The sequence below is a fragment of the Amblyomma mixtum genome, chromosome 3 (genome assembly GCF_055824585.1).
Source record: "Amblyomma mixtum isolate Tamu chromosome 3, ASM5582458v1, whole genome shotgun sequence".
Taxonomy (NCBI): Eukaryota; Metazoa; Arthropoda; class Arachnida; order Ixodida; family Ixodidae; genus Amblyomma; species Amblyomma mixtum.
The window spans coordinates 115,751,522-115,767,583 of NC_143014.1; positions in this window are offsets into that span (position 1 = coordinate 115,751,522).

A 16,062-nucleotide genomic window follows, 5' to 3' on the forward strand; every position below is an offset into this window, starting at 1 on the left:
TTTTACTGCTGAGCTTGTTGATTCTTCATTCTTTTTTTGGCAGCACTTAAAGATGGTACAAAAGAGAGACGCATATATGCAGAGTGCAATGCTGCATATGTACGTCGTCAAGCATCTGTCCCGTTTTTTTTTTTCTGTGCTCCCTCTCAAGACATGACTTCTGTTTGAATACAATGCAAAATCGATAACAGCCTGCATTAAGATTGCCATGCATATGAACGTTAATTCCATGGTCTAATGACAGCTTTAGTTCACAAAGGTCTGAAGGTTCGACCTGCATGCAGCGAATCACCTAGGTATACATACATATATAGAACATCATGCAAGACACATAAGGACTAGCGCATGCAGATAACCAGAACAGAATATTCTGCCAGGTATTTATGGTAGAGAAACGTGCGAATGCACTGTATTAACCCTTCGTGGGGCAATGGGGTATACATACATCCCACTTTGTTCTCCATACTAAAGGGCTCGTAAGAGGCAGTGGGACACAGGAGTCCCACTTATGCTGTGCTGCCACCTATCTTACGGTTTCAATGCTTTGTTTAAAAATGGTTTCAGCCGCGTCCACTAGATGAGGTAGTGAGTCAAGACCTTGAAACTTCGTTTCTAACGCGTTGCAAGTTTTTGGCTGTATGCGACCTGACAAAAAACAAAATCGAAATGCCTGGTGATTCCTTTTTGCTGAATGAAGAGGAACAACTCTAGGTCACAACATGAACTTATTTTGAAAATTTCAGATGACAAGTAAGGAGAGGAAAGCGCTTTCTTTTTTCCATGCTGAAAATAGTTCGACAATTAGCTAAGCCTAACCCAACAAACACAAAACCTCTTCAAAAATCTCCCAAAAATAACCCATCGGACATCTGGAATCTCCCCAGGAGGTGCTCATTTTTCCCGAACACATCCAAAAAACGTCCCCACAACTATAGCAATGTCCAAAAAGTTGTGCGTCCCATGGAAAGCCCCAAAAGGTTAATGCTCGATTTCTCGGCTCTAGTTCAATAAAACTATTCCTCCTTTTTCATGCAGCCTGCATGGCATCCAAGCGCACATATGTGCCAAATTTCAGGCGCATACTTACGTTACAGGTGGTGTAATACACCTTTCCACTCGTCTCAATGCGTGCTGGCTCGGCCGTTCTGCATTTATCCGTTTACGTGGAATGTCCTAGCATTTTACATACAAAATTCAAAAAGTCACCCGATCTCGCCCGTATAAGATCAAATAGCAGCGCCATACAGAAGTCATTTCAGTTTACTAGCTGTGCTCTTAGCACGAATGGCATCCTGTCGTCCATACCGGCGACCACACCATACATCACCACAATCAAAATGCGGTCATGTTTCAGTCAAAGAAAAACAATACAGACCGAATTGAAAGCCCGTGCCGAACAAAACTTACGTTCAACGGCGAAAATTTGAATGAATACAAACAGCAGACGCAAACGTATGCACCATTTAATACACTGTGTACATAGCACTACGGCGCCAAGCACATAATGATGGCCACTTATTTCTCCAGCTCTGAGAAATCTGCAAAATGAAGCAAGTAAAACAGAATACAGGCTGAGTGAGTGAGTGAGTGAGTGAGTGAGTGAGTGAGTGAGTGAGTGAGTGAGTGAGTGAGTGAGTGAGTGAGTGAGTGAGTGAGTGAGTGAGTGAGTGAGTGAGTGAGTGAGTGAGTGAGTGAGTGAGTGAGTGAGTGAGTGAGTGAGTGAGTGAGTGAGTGAGTGAGTGAGTGAGTGAGTGAGTGAAAACTTTATTGGATCTTTCAAGGGTTTCGCGGTTGTGAAGTCTCCGTCGTCTTCTCTGGCGCTGGCGACTTGAGGCTTCTCGTCAGCAAGGGTGGGCCCCTATTCCAAGGCTCCACTGAGTCGTGCTGCATCAGTCGCGTGCTGCACTAAGGCCCTTTGGGTCGCGAGCTCGCCGCTGGTGAGCCGACTCTCCCACTGCTCCGCACTCGGGTGTTCGTGTTGGTGGAATGCTTTGTTGCGTTCGCATTCCCACGTGATATGATAAAGTGTAGGTGTGGCATCGCACACCAAGGGCAGGTGGCTCTGTATTGTGTCGGGAACATCTTATTAAGTATGTGTAGGTTAGGAAAGGAGTTGGTCTGTAATCTGCGCCAGCCGGTCGCTTCCTCCTTTGCTAGGGCTTTGTGTGGTGGTGGATATCTAATTTTAGCTCCCCTATGCAAGTGCAAGGTCTCAGCGTATCCCCCCTCGCAAGCCTGTAGGCGGAGCTCTGGAGCATTTGACTGCCCTGCTCGGAATGCGTTACCTCGAGCTAGGCTGTCTGCCCTTTCGTTCCCCACTATGCCCGCGTGGCCCGGGATCCAGATTAGGTTATGCCTGGGTTTCTCCTCGGCGGAGGTTACCCCGCCGAGTATTTTAAGGGCTGTTCTGCTGATCCTGCCTGAAAGTTGATGCACCTTAAACGAGTATTCTAAGGGCTACAAAAGCAGATGTGTACACGCAAAAGCAAACGTATATGTAAAGAGCAACTTGGGTGACAAAAGAAAAGACGAGATGGGCGTACGCTGCAGACACGCAGATTCAGGTCACGGATCTTCTTCAAGTTGAAACCCACCTCTCGCTTAGAGAGGGGGTGAGAGCAAGCTTCAGCGACGTGTTATCAAAACAGAAAAAAAAAAATTAGTGCTACTAGACAAAAATAAAAAAGTGAGAAAAGGGCCTGCAGTATGCTGAAATAAATAAATAAATAAATAAATAAATAAATAAAATAAACCAACATACCTTGACGACGTTGCCTACTGAAATAGAAGGCTGCAACAGCTGAAACCATGAATTAAACGCAGCCTTCTGTCCTGCGCCTTGTCACAGCACAGCGAACGCTCAAACATACCCAACGATCCTGGGAGTTTTATTTTCTTGTGACTTGGGGATAAGACTGCTTGGAGCCAGGCGTGAAGGTGAACGTGTTGAGGTACAGTACAGAGGGCAAAACGCATGTCTAGAACACGCTCTGAGCGTGTTTCGGGCGTAACACGTGATAACTAGCGATTAGATTTGCTTAAAAATGGTCTGGATGTAAACATGGGCACTTAAACTCATAGAATTTCATCGTCATTTTTTGCCTTCTTGGTTGCAGCGGCTTTGGGAGCTCCGGAACGCAGAGTTTGGTTGTTCTAGGCATGTGTTTTGCCCTCTGTACGTGCGGTGGCGCGCTGCAACCATGGTGCGGCAGACCGCGCATGCGGCACAGTCCAGCGTGGTAGTCGAGACCACGGCACGATTAATCCGGCGGGGGAGAGTCAATACAACCACGCGAACACTGCACAAACTATAACGCTGCGACAGGATGGCTGGGCGGTGGCGAAGTAGGTGTAGCAGGCTAATCCATAGGCACTCGCAGAGAGTGCTGGGTCTCCGAAGGCCCTTCCCGCCTCAGACCGTAGTAGATACCGCGATGCCACCACCAACGCGCTGCAGTCGTCGGAGGCGCTGAGGAATGCAGGGTGCGTGCGAGGAGTCGCCTATTGCCACGAACTCCGCCGCCGTGAACGCCTCCTCGAACAGCGGCATCAGTAGCGCAAAGGACTTGCGATGCGCCGCCGCTGCATCAGTTCCAAAAGGAATGGTATGGGCACACCGAGGTGCGCGGGAAAACTGCCGTGAATACGTAGCTACGATGTCCACGACAGCCCAGTTGGCGCAGTGACGAGAGCAAGAACTGCCGCGCGCTGGGGCTTGTGCTAGAACGTCTGGGGTAGCGCGAATAAGAGCGCGCAAATGTATAGTAGCCGTCTCATAGCTGGTCTAATTTCCCGTCTGCTTTCGGTTAGAAGACATCCTGAAGACGTTTTGTGTACGCTTCGAAGATGTTTTGGTAAGCCTAGTCAAAAGGCTGAAAAATATTTCTTGTAGACGTACTCGATCTTCAGTTACTACCTTGGGTCTCAATTCTCAACGTGTTATGGACCGCGGAAAGAGCCGCGGAAAAAAAGATATCGAAGTCCGATATATTTTTGAAAGCGCACTGTACTGTGTTCATGGCCGTTTTCTTTTTTTTTTTTTTTGGACTGAGGCGCATTGTTTACACGTAATGTTTGTACATGCGTTAAAGTTCTTTTCTATGAGTTTATGCGTTTGCGTATTGGTTGTGCACCAGACCGCAAACGTTCGGACCCCCTAGCTGCACGGCGATGAGGCTGGCCGAGTTTGCATGTCGTGGACACAAGAGGTAGACGTTTAATTGGTTGTTTGGGACGCCCACACACAAGCGCGCGCATATGACACCACCCGAACACTGTACGACGAACGGTTGCATCACAATTTTGATACGAAAGTCCGGGAAGGCATACAATTGAAGGTGCATATGTCATCGGTTCGAATCCCTGTCGCAAGCTAGCCTCAAACTTAACTAGCAAATGCATGCAACTAGAAATCGTATGACATCACCAGGAACGCTGTACGACAAACGGTTGCGTCACAATTATGGTACGAATGTCGGAAAAACTGGCGCCACATGAAGGTCAGTCAGCGGCGGTGCTCGGCTTGCTGTGCGCGTCATACGGCTGCCTGATGACGTCACGCTATTTTTCTTGCCATCGCAAGAATGTATGTACCAACTGCGAGTACACACACGCCACCGGCTTTTCTCGTATTGGGACTAGTAATGCTTTCGTATTAAAAACACGAGCGGACTTAGAAAGGGAGACAACATGTACCGCGCTCAGTACCTTTTGCTGGGCTAGTTGCTGTGACATTGTGTTCAGGAAAGAAAAAACAGCGCTAAATTGTACACAATTTACAGCGCCCGTCCTGTCCGTCTTTCTGTGTGGTTTGTGTACAATTTAGCGCTGTTTTTTCTTTCCTGAACACATGCTGCACAGAGCAAACGCCGGTGTGCTTGTCTCTCCGTGGAGGGCGCTGACGCAAAAGAAAAGGGCGCGGCTAGGGGTCGTTTCGTTAGGGTCAGGGGGCAAATGCAAGCAAGAAAACAAGGATCTAGTTCAGTGTCTCAAAGACGATATAAAGCTGTTTGAAGACTGGGCAGGTATTGTATTCCACATCGAGGGCCTGGATGGATACACAGTTTGTAATAAGAAGTTAATGCTAGACATCTGTGAGCAGTGTAACCTAATTATTGTAAATAGAGAAACTAAATGTGAGGGGCAAATCACGCGGGAATTCCGAACAAGCAGCCGACCATTGACTACTGCCTAATGTCGCAGGGAATCTATAGCAACCTTGCAAAAATGGAAATAGACGAAGAGAGGGAGTCCATGCAGGAAGTGATCATAAGCTTATTAGTCTGGAGATGGGAGCCAGGGTTGTGTTCTTTGCAGACGAGCAGAACTTCATCCAACATGCTACCTTTTTCTACCCTCCTTTCGTTCATTCGGAAGGGCTTCTTGCTGATGGTAGTTCAGAATGTTTGGCCACTTATGATTTGGCACCCAATAACAAACTCTACATAAAATAGTAAATTGGTGTCAGCGTTGGCAAATGAATCTGAATATTAGAAAATGTAATCACGTCCATTTTTCAAGTAAAAAGTTCGAACTTCCTACACAATACATTGTTGAAAACATAACCATAAAAAGCGTCTCAGAGTGCAAGTACCTTGGTGTTTATTTTATGCAGACTCTTAAATGGAACACACACATACAGCAGACAATATCTAAGGCAAGTAAAATGTTATACTTTATTCGTAGAAATTTCAAATCAGCATCAAAAGATGTTAAAGAAACACTTTATTACTTGCACGTCAGGTCTATCCTCGATTATGCCTCCATTATTTGGGACCCATATCAGGCATACTTGATTGAAGCAATAGAAAAACTCCAAAATCAGGCTGCACGTAACTACCTTTTGGAACCAACTTACGTCTCGACTCGGCACGACCACTCCAAGAAGGTGCGCGAATACAACAAACAGTTTTTCTAAATCATTCTTTCCACAAACTGTGAAAGACTGGAACTTGCTGCCGGAAGAGTGTGTTTCAGTTTTTGATAATCGCGATTTTTACTGTCGACTGTATTCCTGACAATCTAATCCTTTCCTACTATTGTTCAAGATTTCTGTTACCTTTAATAATGTTCACTTATTGTTTTGTTTTACTTTGATGTTAACTTCGCTTAATGTTCTTGTTGCTTTTTGTGTGAAAATGAATGCGTTGTTTAGAAACTGTCTCCCCTGCGGTAATGCCTTCGAGGCGACGCAGGTATTCTGTAAATAAATAAATAAATAAATAAATATGATGTCTGAATATTACAGCTCAAAATTCAGTCGTTCCCAACAAACAACGTACCTCCCCATGTGCGCCCAAAAAGGATGGAATGTCCCAGTCCCAGTAGCATTTATAAAATGTTTCCAGACCATAGAGGCAAGACATAGAAACACAAGCAAAAGGGCAGTGCTCCCACTAAACGTCTAGAAACGTTTTTTCGAGAGTTTTAAGCAGTAACAAAAACGAATTAATGCATTTTGGTCCCAGAAAGGTAACTGAGTATAACGTTTTCGGGACCAATGGTTGTCAACAAGAAATAAAAACCGACTGCTTGCTCTCTTTTCTCTCTCCCTCGCGCCACAAGCTTCGGGGAGAGAAGGTTTTGCTCCTGCACTCGTCGTTTTGAGAGATGAAACAGCAGTTTCATTCGAACAGCCAAAGGAAACGGTAAACCCCGCATCCCTCTCGGCACATGCGTTTCTCGCACGTGGGCCGTCTGCTCCATGTTGTAGGCAGGCGACGGCGGTCGCCGGCTTTCCCGTCTTCTACCATTTCCGCCCATTGTGCGGTGGTCCCTCCAGGCGTCTCCGACTAGCACTCCTCGCTGCGCCGCTGTCTAGCATAAGTGCAGTAATGGCCTCCCGTCGCTCGCCCGGCTTCCTCGCTGGACGCAATTGATATATATTGAAAAGGATTGACAGGATGTGGACTAGACGTTTCGTAAAACTGCTTAATTGTAGATGCCTCATAGCTGCCCTTAACGCTTCGCTAGCTATAGGATACAGATATCTTGCATGTCTCATCAAGATATATTCTAGGACGTAGTACGTCCTGAGTTACCGCTGGTGTGACGTGGAACGTCATAGAACGACGAGGGTGGAAGCTGTGTGAGAACCCTCTTATGCTTCCTATGGCGTCAAGGCTGCCAGAACCGAGGCCCTCGCTAAGCAATTAAGCAAACAAGGGAAGGGGAATGAGGGGCTCGTTATAAATATGAGAGAAGCCAACAGCCGCAGAAACCAAGGGACACGTGGGTGGCGCTGATGAACACTCTCAAGGTTAGGTCACTTGTAAAGATAAATACCCCCGAAAGCAGAAGATTTGACAGCCGCCGCCGTAGCTCAGTTGGTAGAGCACCGGACGCGTAATTCGGAGGTCGTGGGTTCGGTTCCCACCAGCTGCATGTGGTTGTTTATTCTTCTGCTTTTCTAATCAATTAGCTTTAAGCGATAACATATTCAGTAATATTCTAAATTTATCAACACCACAAAATAAATAAATAAATTAAAAATCCCCTGTGTCCCTTGGTTTCTGCGGCTGTTGGATATATATATATATATATATATATATATATATATATATATATATATATATATATATATGCACTTGCAACGTCAGGAGACGTTGCAAGTGACAGCGGTTGCGAAGAGTGCGAGTGCCGGCCGAGAATTGCGGAAACGGTGGCTGGACGATCCGAAGCTAAAAAGTAAGGAGGCCTTGCAAATCTGAAATGTGATTAACATATTTTCTGCAGTTGTCAAGTGCCGACATGTTGCGCGGGATATATATATCCCATGCTTCTCTGTTAATTGTGTTACAGATTGGATCGCGCAAATCAGCAACTGTGAAATGAAAACCCATTACGCCGATATCGCGAAATAAGCGGGGACAGGAAAGCACAGTAATAGGGTGGCACCGAGTTGCCAGCAGAGGCTGCAGGATGCGATCGTGCCTGCTCTGACGGCTGATGCAAATGAAAAATGGTGAGATCTCGAGATTGTTATTAAGCGCTTGCTACATCCCCATAAATTGTGTGGATGAGCTTACCAAACTTCTGAAAAGCAAGCTGCGATGTAACCTCGTAATGCAACGAACGAAATGCACAGCACTGATAAGAAGGGTTATGCGCCATACTTTTCTGGCATACTGAAGGACAACATTGCAGGGAAGCGTAACTCGCTTTTGGTTGACGAGTCAACCGATGTTTTAAAGAAATGCGTGCGTTTCGGTTCGTTATTACAGCGATATTGCGAGCAGGATCGCTACCACTTTTCTCAATTTGAAGGAGGAGAAGTACGGAAAAGCGGATACCACATATGATGCAGTGCAAGCAATCCTTCGCGATAAGTCACTGAACCCAAGCGACTGCATTGGTTTAGCTACTGACGCCCGAAACGCAACATGCGGCCGCAACAATTCTTTGTGAAGAAGACTGAAGGACGAAAGCCCATCGATGACACTTGTCGCGTCAAAGGCAGTGAAGGCAATGCCTGCAAGCCTTGAATTTATAGTAAAGGAGACCCACAACTACTTTGATTACAGCAGAACGAGACGAGGCGCCTACAGGACTCAATACTGCGACGGCAGTGCAGCCTAAGAGAGGGTTGAGCCCCTGCAAATCATTTCCCCTTCAGGAATAAGAGGGCTGGCGATTCGTGTTCCTTCGGGGACGCTCCTTCCAGGTGCGGATTACCGGCCACCTGAGCTCTCCCTGATCCATCATGGCAGGGCTTCCACAGCTCTCCCAGCCAGGCCTTGTCGCCCAGTAGGCTGCTCAGTGTATGCGGACGACGTGGCACTCTGGATGAGGGGTCCAGCCAGGCGCATCAGGTCGATCCGCAGCACCCACCAGAGCGTTCCGGACTCTGTCCAGAAATGTCTGGCCTCGCTCGGACTCTCGGTCTCTATATACCAAAGACCGAGGCCCTTCTGTTACACCCCGAGGGACCTCGCTACACAGTAACCACACTCAAACTCAGCCGTGTGCGCCTGCTGTGGCACGAACTAGTGAGGTATCTCGGCTTCCTGATTGACCGTCGCCTCACCTGGATGCCCGCCCACAACGCCGTCCAGAAACGAGTAAGGAGCGTCGGCCAAGCCATTCAGTGCCTGCTTGCGGTCGGCAGCGGTTGCGCTCGACCTGGGCCCTCTACCTGTACCATGCAGCCGCCATATCTCTGCTCCTGTATGTCCTGTCGCTTCTGTCACTGCGGCCATCCCGCCTCAAGCGGCTGGAGACCGCCCACCGGTCTATCCTTAGGAAGTGCTTCGGCTTGGCACCTGCCTATGCTGTAGCGGCCACCTACGCAGAGGAAGGCACTTGGCCTCTGTCCCTCCTTCTCTTCCAGGCTGGCCTTCGGCACATCGACCGGCTACACCATGCCCGTATGGCGTAGCCCGTATGGCCCGCCTCCTCAGGGCGCCCTCCTCCCGCATGAGACACCTCCACTTGGTGTATTCTTATCTCATCGGGATCCCCCAGCCTCCATATCCAGGCTGCCCTACCAGGTTGCAGCAAGCAGCGAACCCCGGCCCCCACTCTCCAGCAGACCGTGGCATCGCTGATCGAGGAGACCTTGGAATGGCACCGGCACGTGTTCACCGACGGCTCGGTACTACCATCTACCGGGCAAGCTGCTGCGGCCTGTGTCATACCATCCATCGGGGAATCCAGGTCCTTTCGATTCAGCTTTCCTGCCGGCTCCATGGCAGCAGAACTGGCGGGCCTTCACGTGGCCACCGACCTGCTGACCCTGGCTCCTGGTAACGAGCCGGTCATCATACTGGGCGATTCCCGGGCAGCCCTCATCCTCCAGCTCACCCAGGACACACAGCTGTCCGTGGCCAAGCTGTGGTCCCACCTATTGGCTGTGGAGAATTCCGGCAGTCCCCCCTCCCTGCACTGACTCCCCTCTCACGTGGACACACCCGGCAACGAGGAGGCGGACCCACTTGCCATGGCAAGCCACAGCGACGGTGCTCCGGTGTCAAACGCGGTGACGCTGATTGACTATGCGAGGCCCGTCCTCAGGCAGGCCGTGACGTCCCTACACCCGGACCCACGCATTGCCGCGGGCAGCTGCTTCCAGCTGCTCTCCGACTAGATCCCCTACAGCGAGCGAACCCTCCTGCTCCGCCTCCGTTCTGGCTCTTAGGCCGCAGCACGCAAACACCGCCAAGAAGCACCCTTTCCTCTTCCTGTTTCTTCTGCAGAGAGGACGAGACAACAGCGCAGCTCTGTGTCTGCCTTGCCTACAACCTGGCGCGCGGCATATTGGTGAGCAGCTAGCGTTAGCTTGGCCTTCCGGCCGCCTAGGACTAGGACCACTTGTTCTCGGCCCGCCATCAACTGCCAGCCCTCCGGTACATCCTGGAGTTCCTCTATGCTACCGACCTGGAGACACGGCTTTGAGGCTACGACGCCCCAGTGCGGCGAGATGGATTGCGATGCTCGGCGCCTGTCTTCAACAAGCGGCCAGCTGAAAGAATTTTTTATTGTAAAACTCCTGGCAACTACCTATAGTGGAGATCAAAAGCTTCGGTTTAAGTCCATGTTGGTACTAAAGCAGCGATGGGGTGTGGCAGCCAGAACGATATGGCCGCGTTTGTCAATCAAACTAGTTTTTTCCTGTCTTGCTACAGCAGAAGAGAGCAATGTGGATCACTCACGTGTTGAAGCTATGCTACGAAATGACCCCAGGGAGATTCCACATGAAAGCAAAAGCGTACGTCATTTTTGTGAAAGCAGGAGCACTACCCTCCCGCTGTCCTCATCCTTTGCCCCCTGGCCATCTACCACATGGTCCGGGAATGCGCGAGCACCTCCCAACCGCCATTTTGCCACCCTATAAGAGCCTCGAGGGAACACTGGCTACCCTTATACCTTGCTCGGCCAGCAGCTTCTCCTGGTCCGCTTTGCGGACCAGCTGACGATAAGTGATGTTTCGCGAAAAGACGACTGATGGTACACCTTTGCTGAAAATTGGACCGAAGCGACTGTGCCATACGGCATGAGTAAAACAGAGCCTGCTCCTTCGTTAATTTGGCTGTGTTCGTGGAGAAAACACGGCAAGGAGAGCAAGCTGTTTGCTGTACGCGTATTTTGTTCCGTATTTACTAGAAGTACATCAGGACTTGGAGAAAATTTCGTCTTAAATATGGCTTTTCATTGTTCGCAAGTCTTCGCCCACCTCACATTAAACATGTCCGACATTCCTGGATAAAATTTTGAATATTAAAAAATTGTAAGTTGTAAAAAGTTGGAAATGGTTGGAAATATAGAAGGTAACTGTCCATTCTTCCGACGTGTAGCAAAATCTTTCCTTTGTAGTGTTTCCATCGCTCGCATCGAGCAGTTAAGACTGTCATAGAAAACCAATGGGGAATGCTTTTGGCGACAGCAAAAATGGTAACAGTAAAAAAAATTTAAGCCTGCCGACGGGAGATCTGTGGATGTATTGATTTTTATAGTGAAATCTGACATTATATGAAAAAATTGCGCTCATAAACTTTTTACTGATGAAAAATTTTGTCCAAAATTGTTGGGTATGCACCAGAAAAAGACATACGGGAGTGCAAATGCCGTAGCAATGGCCTCTTTTGTGTTTATGTGGTTTCACGCTTTATAGTGGCCAGATGCCGGTCAACATGCCTTGCCCCAATAAAACTTCGGTTGGGCCTAGTTGTTCTTTAGTCTCGAGCGCCTGTGTGTGTCTCTGTGTCTCCTTGTTGTGGATCGTTCCGTGTTTGCGCAACCTTCACGTTAACATGCCTTACCATTTCCCTCATTGCATGAATGGCTGCGGAAAAAGTTCTTTGTGTGCTACGCTGAAAACCTGATTCAGCCGCTGTCAGCCGAGTGATTACAGAGCTCTGGGAATGTGAACAGTCGTAGTAGGAGGCACTTCACCAAACCTAGAGGCTCCATCAAGCGCCTTATGGACCACTAGGCGCTTCAGACGCACTACAACCTGCACCGCATGACTTTAAAAATAATGGTGATCAGATTTATACACCTGGACCTTCCAAGGGTGCCCGAATTCCACTTCACTGCTCGACACTGTGCACAAAAGCAGTCCATAATCATAAAGCGCTTTTAGAGCGAAAAGCTCTACTCTACGCAAGCAAAGGTCCAGGTCAAAACCGTTTGACAGTTGCCTTCAACCTGGAGAAGGTGTGGAGGTGTGGCTGTGACGTCAGATTACGTGCCTCGCCGCCGCACCGCAGCTGCGCTCGCTCCTCGCCGCTGCCTCCCTCGCCTTGAGTACCACCTGTGCCACCGCTTGCACAGAGAGAGAGAAGCAACTTTATTGCCAGTGATTGGTAGATCGTGGGCGACTGTACCTGAGTGTGACTTCCATAAAAGGGTGACCTACAAGGCCCCGTTAACAAGAGCTTCTTGTGTTGTCCTCTCCTGCTTCAGCGGCAGTTGATTCTAGCTCTCTTCGGCGGGAGCTGGCAAGAGCATACGAGGTGGAGGCTTGACTTCACATCCCCATAATATGTGACCTTGGGTTGCCAATTCCTGGCAATTTAGGCATGCGGGGTTATACTTCCCGTTCGTAATAAACGATGAACTGTGGGGGCTTAGAATGGATCGAGTCTGGATCCTTCTTAGCAATGTGGTATGTGCTTTGCTAAGGTACGCATGCGGAGGCGGATAAATCCGTCTTCTATCCGTATAATTATTAGTTATGTCATGGTACGTGGTCAGTGCTTCATACCGGTGGTCCGAGTCTGAGGGGCTGATCTCCCGGTTCGTCAGACCTCGGGCTACACGATCTGCTTCCTCGTTCTCCGGTTTCCCTGAATTGGCTGGGACCCATATACCACTTGTATTAATGTAGTCGAGGGTTTGACGGCATACCGTCTGGTCAGGAATCATGGTGATGAGGATTGCTGGTCACTGGCCAAAGTCAATAAAGATGGAAAGACGTTTCGGGAGCGCTACGGCTCCCTTGTTTGAACAAGGGAGCCGTAGCGCTCCCGAAACGTCTTTCCAACTTTATTGACTTTGGCCAGTGACCAGCAATCCTCATCACCTGTATTAATTGTTGTGGAGTGCGACCCGGCAAGACGCGGGCTGCCGTCTTGCCTACCGCGCCTTTACAGAAATTCGTAATGGCCCGCTTGGAGTCAAGACGATAGGCGTCGACGTATCCGTGATGTCTAGAGCCACAGCAGCCTCTTTGGCTTCTGCAACTGCGGCTGCTTTAACCACAGCTGTGTTAATTATTCTTCCTTTCCCGGTCACTGCACAGCTTTGAATTTGTGGTCGGTTTGCTTAGCTGCGTCCACGTATACTGCATGGGGGTTGCAGTCATGCTCGACTTTCAACGCAGCAGCTCTCGCTGTTCGTCTCCCATCGTGTTTACCTCGAAGCACATTCTTAGGTATTGGTTTGACGATTAACTGATGCCCGAAGACGTCCGGAAGTGGCGTTCAGCCTTCCGATTCCATTAGAAAATTAATGTTGAGTCTGTTTAGTATGTGTCTCCCAGCATCAGTACGAGAGAGCCTTTCAGTCTGTTGGCCGAATCAGTTGTTCAGAGTGGAGAGGGACAAGATAAGAAGCGGCTGTTTGGCAAAGCCTCGCTAGACGACATCATGGCTGAATAGCGTGCCGGGCCCTCGCGGCAAACGGTTTGCAATCGAAGGCAAGCAGAGTCGGATCATCGGATGATACAGCTCGGAGACAAGCTTCGGTAGAGCGAAAACGTGTGGCGTACGATACAGAGACGGATGAAGAACGGAAGCGGAGACTGGAGAAAAGTCGTCAAAAAGTGCGTGAACGTAAGGAGAGAAAGCGCTTATCCGAGGCCGCTGTCTCTGCTTTGCTTACAGCGAAGCCGAGGCAAAACAGAAGCAAAACTGTACTTAACATTGCTTAACCAGGTGTAGCCGAGCTTTTCGCTCGTCTTACTGGGTTCAGCCGGATGCCACAGGCGATTTGCTTTTTTTGAGATTATTTCTATTTGTTTTTGATTCATGATTCGATATTATTGACGAAACGCTTTACGGACAATTTTGCTCGGGAATCAAGGCAGAACAGCGCAAGCTACACAGGGACAAGAAAGTAGACGAGACAGCGCTGTGTGTTTTGTCTACTTTCTTGTCCCTGTGTAGCTTGCGCTGTTTTGCCTTGTGGTGAACCAACTAGCCCGCGATGTGTTATTCAAGTTCATTTCTAGTATATCGGGCATCCCTTCCTCTGCCTTTTATGACCCGCACCGCCTGGTACCACTCATCGCAGCAGTTCCATGCAGGGCACGGTCGCTCAGCTTCTGCATCCGCCACAAGGTGAATAAGCCACCTGATATCCTTTTATTGCTGGGTGGTTTTCAACCCTCAGCTGGACATGGTATCCGCTTTTGCAAACTAGTGCGGACTGAGTTGCACAGACAACGGCGTCTATTCAAGTATCACCTTTGCTTACAGCTGGAAGCCTTGATGCGTAATGGTAGTTCGGAGGAGCTATGCCGTCACTTTTCTCGCATCTTAGACAGGACAACCAAGTCCCTTTGGCAGCTCACGCTTCCTCGTCTTCGAGCGCTTATTCCGAAGAAGCCACCTTCGAGCAGAAACCAAGTACACCTTCTCGACGGTGCCACGGTTCCCAAAGAAGTCCACGACGTACTGGCTCGCGGTCCCAAGTTTTGTAGTTGAGCGATAGCGATCGGCTCCGGAACTTCTGAGCTTGGTCAGGCAAGTTTACAGTATAAATTAATAGTGGAAGTGAGTGGGTGAGTTGGTTTTCCATTCTGACAGTGAAAGCGCTCAAGAAGACAAGGACGACAGAAAAGGAGAGACATACAAAACGCTTTGTATGTCTCTCCTTTTCTGTCGTCCTTGTTTTTTTTTTTAGCGCTTTCACTGTCAAGTTTCCAGACTGGCTCCGGTAACATAGGTGGAACGTTGCGTCTCCGAAAGTGTGGACGTTTTGAACCGTACACAGCGCTATGTGTGTCTCGTCTACATTCGCTGTTCTGCCTTGTGATGAACCAACTAGCCCGCGATGTGTTATTCGGGAATCAAAGTGTCCGAATCAACGAGGCAGAACTGCATTTCCATTCAGTAGACAACTGTGGCAAACATTTCAGCAAAATCAGCTATTACTCCTGACTACGTGAACACAATCCAGCTGTTTTTTTTTTTTTTTGCCATTTCTGAACATAGTTCTGAAGAAGTTGAAAAATGATCTACTAGAAATTAAGAAAAAAAAAACTATCAGTACAGCAATACAAAGAACTTCGCGAACCTCTGCTACCGTGAAAATGATTTCAATGTATTATCGAAATAGACGCCTTGCGGAAGGCCCGGATACTACACTATGCAGAGCAAGGACTAAGCCAAGGAAAGCATCTGAAACAATAAGAATGAACAGAGAAGACATAGCAGGTCATTGTGATCTAGCGCTCAGAGAAAACTCGGGCGTTAAAGGGCAACTGCAGCACTTGTTTGAGAATATCGCAATATTCAAGGATTCCAATCTATATAGGCTGTAGGTAAAGCATGCCAAGTGTTTTTGCACTAGCATTTATAATAGTGACGTAATCGACGATTGAATTTTGCGCTTCTCCTCAATGTACCGGAAGAGTGCAGGGAAATTCAGCGTGACGTCATGGAAAGTATGGTTTCAAATTACCGCTCTCGTAAGCCACACCCTGCCCTGGCTCGTTTGAAGCTGCCAAGCATCTCTCGGCAGGGTTTGCCTTCGGTGGCGTTGATTTTTTCCTTCAAAGCAGGCGTTTGTGCGTTGGAAATGTACCGATACCTTCGATGACGTCATCATGCCCCCCCCCCCACTTGGCGTTGTGCGCTGCGGAAAAGCTTGAAGCGCGTCCGGATTTTAATCGGCGATGACTTCAACATTTCAAGCGCTACCCCAAAAAGGCTTCGCATGCTTTACCTGCAAGTTTCACACATTCGGCTCTCTTAAGCTCGTTGGTTTCTAAAATATATGCATTTTACCCATCCAAGTTTTCTTCCCCGCCATATAACTACTTGTGCGGGGAAGCGGCTGGGTGCCGAAGTTGAGTTTTGTTCTCTCTTTCTTTTTTTGATGGTGGACATCACGAATTCG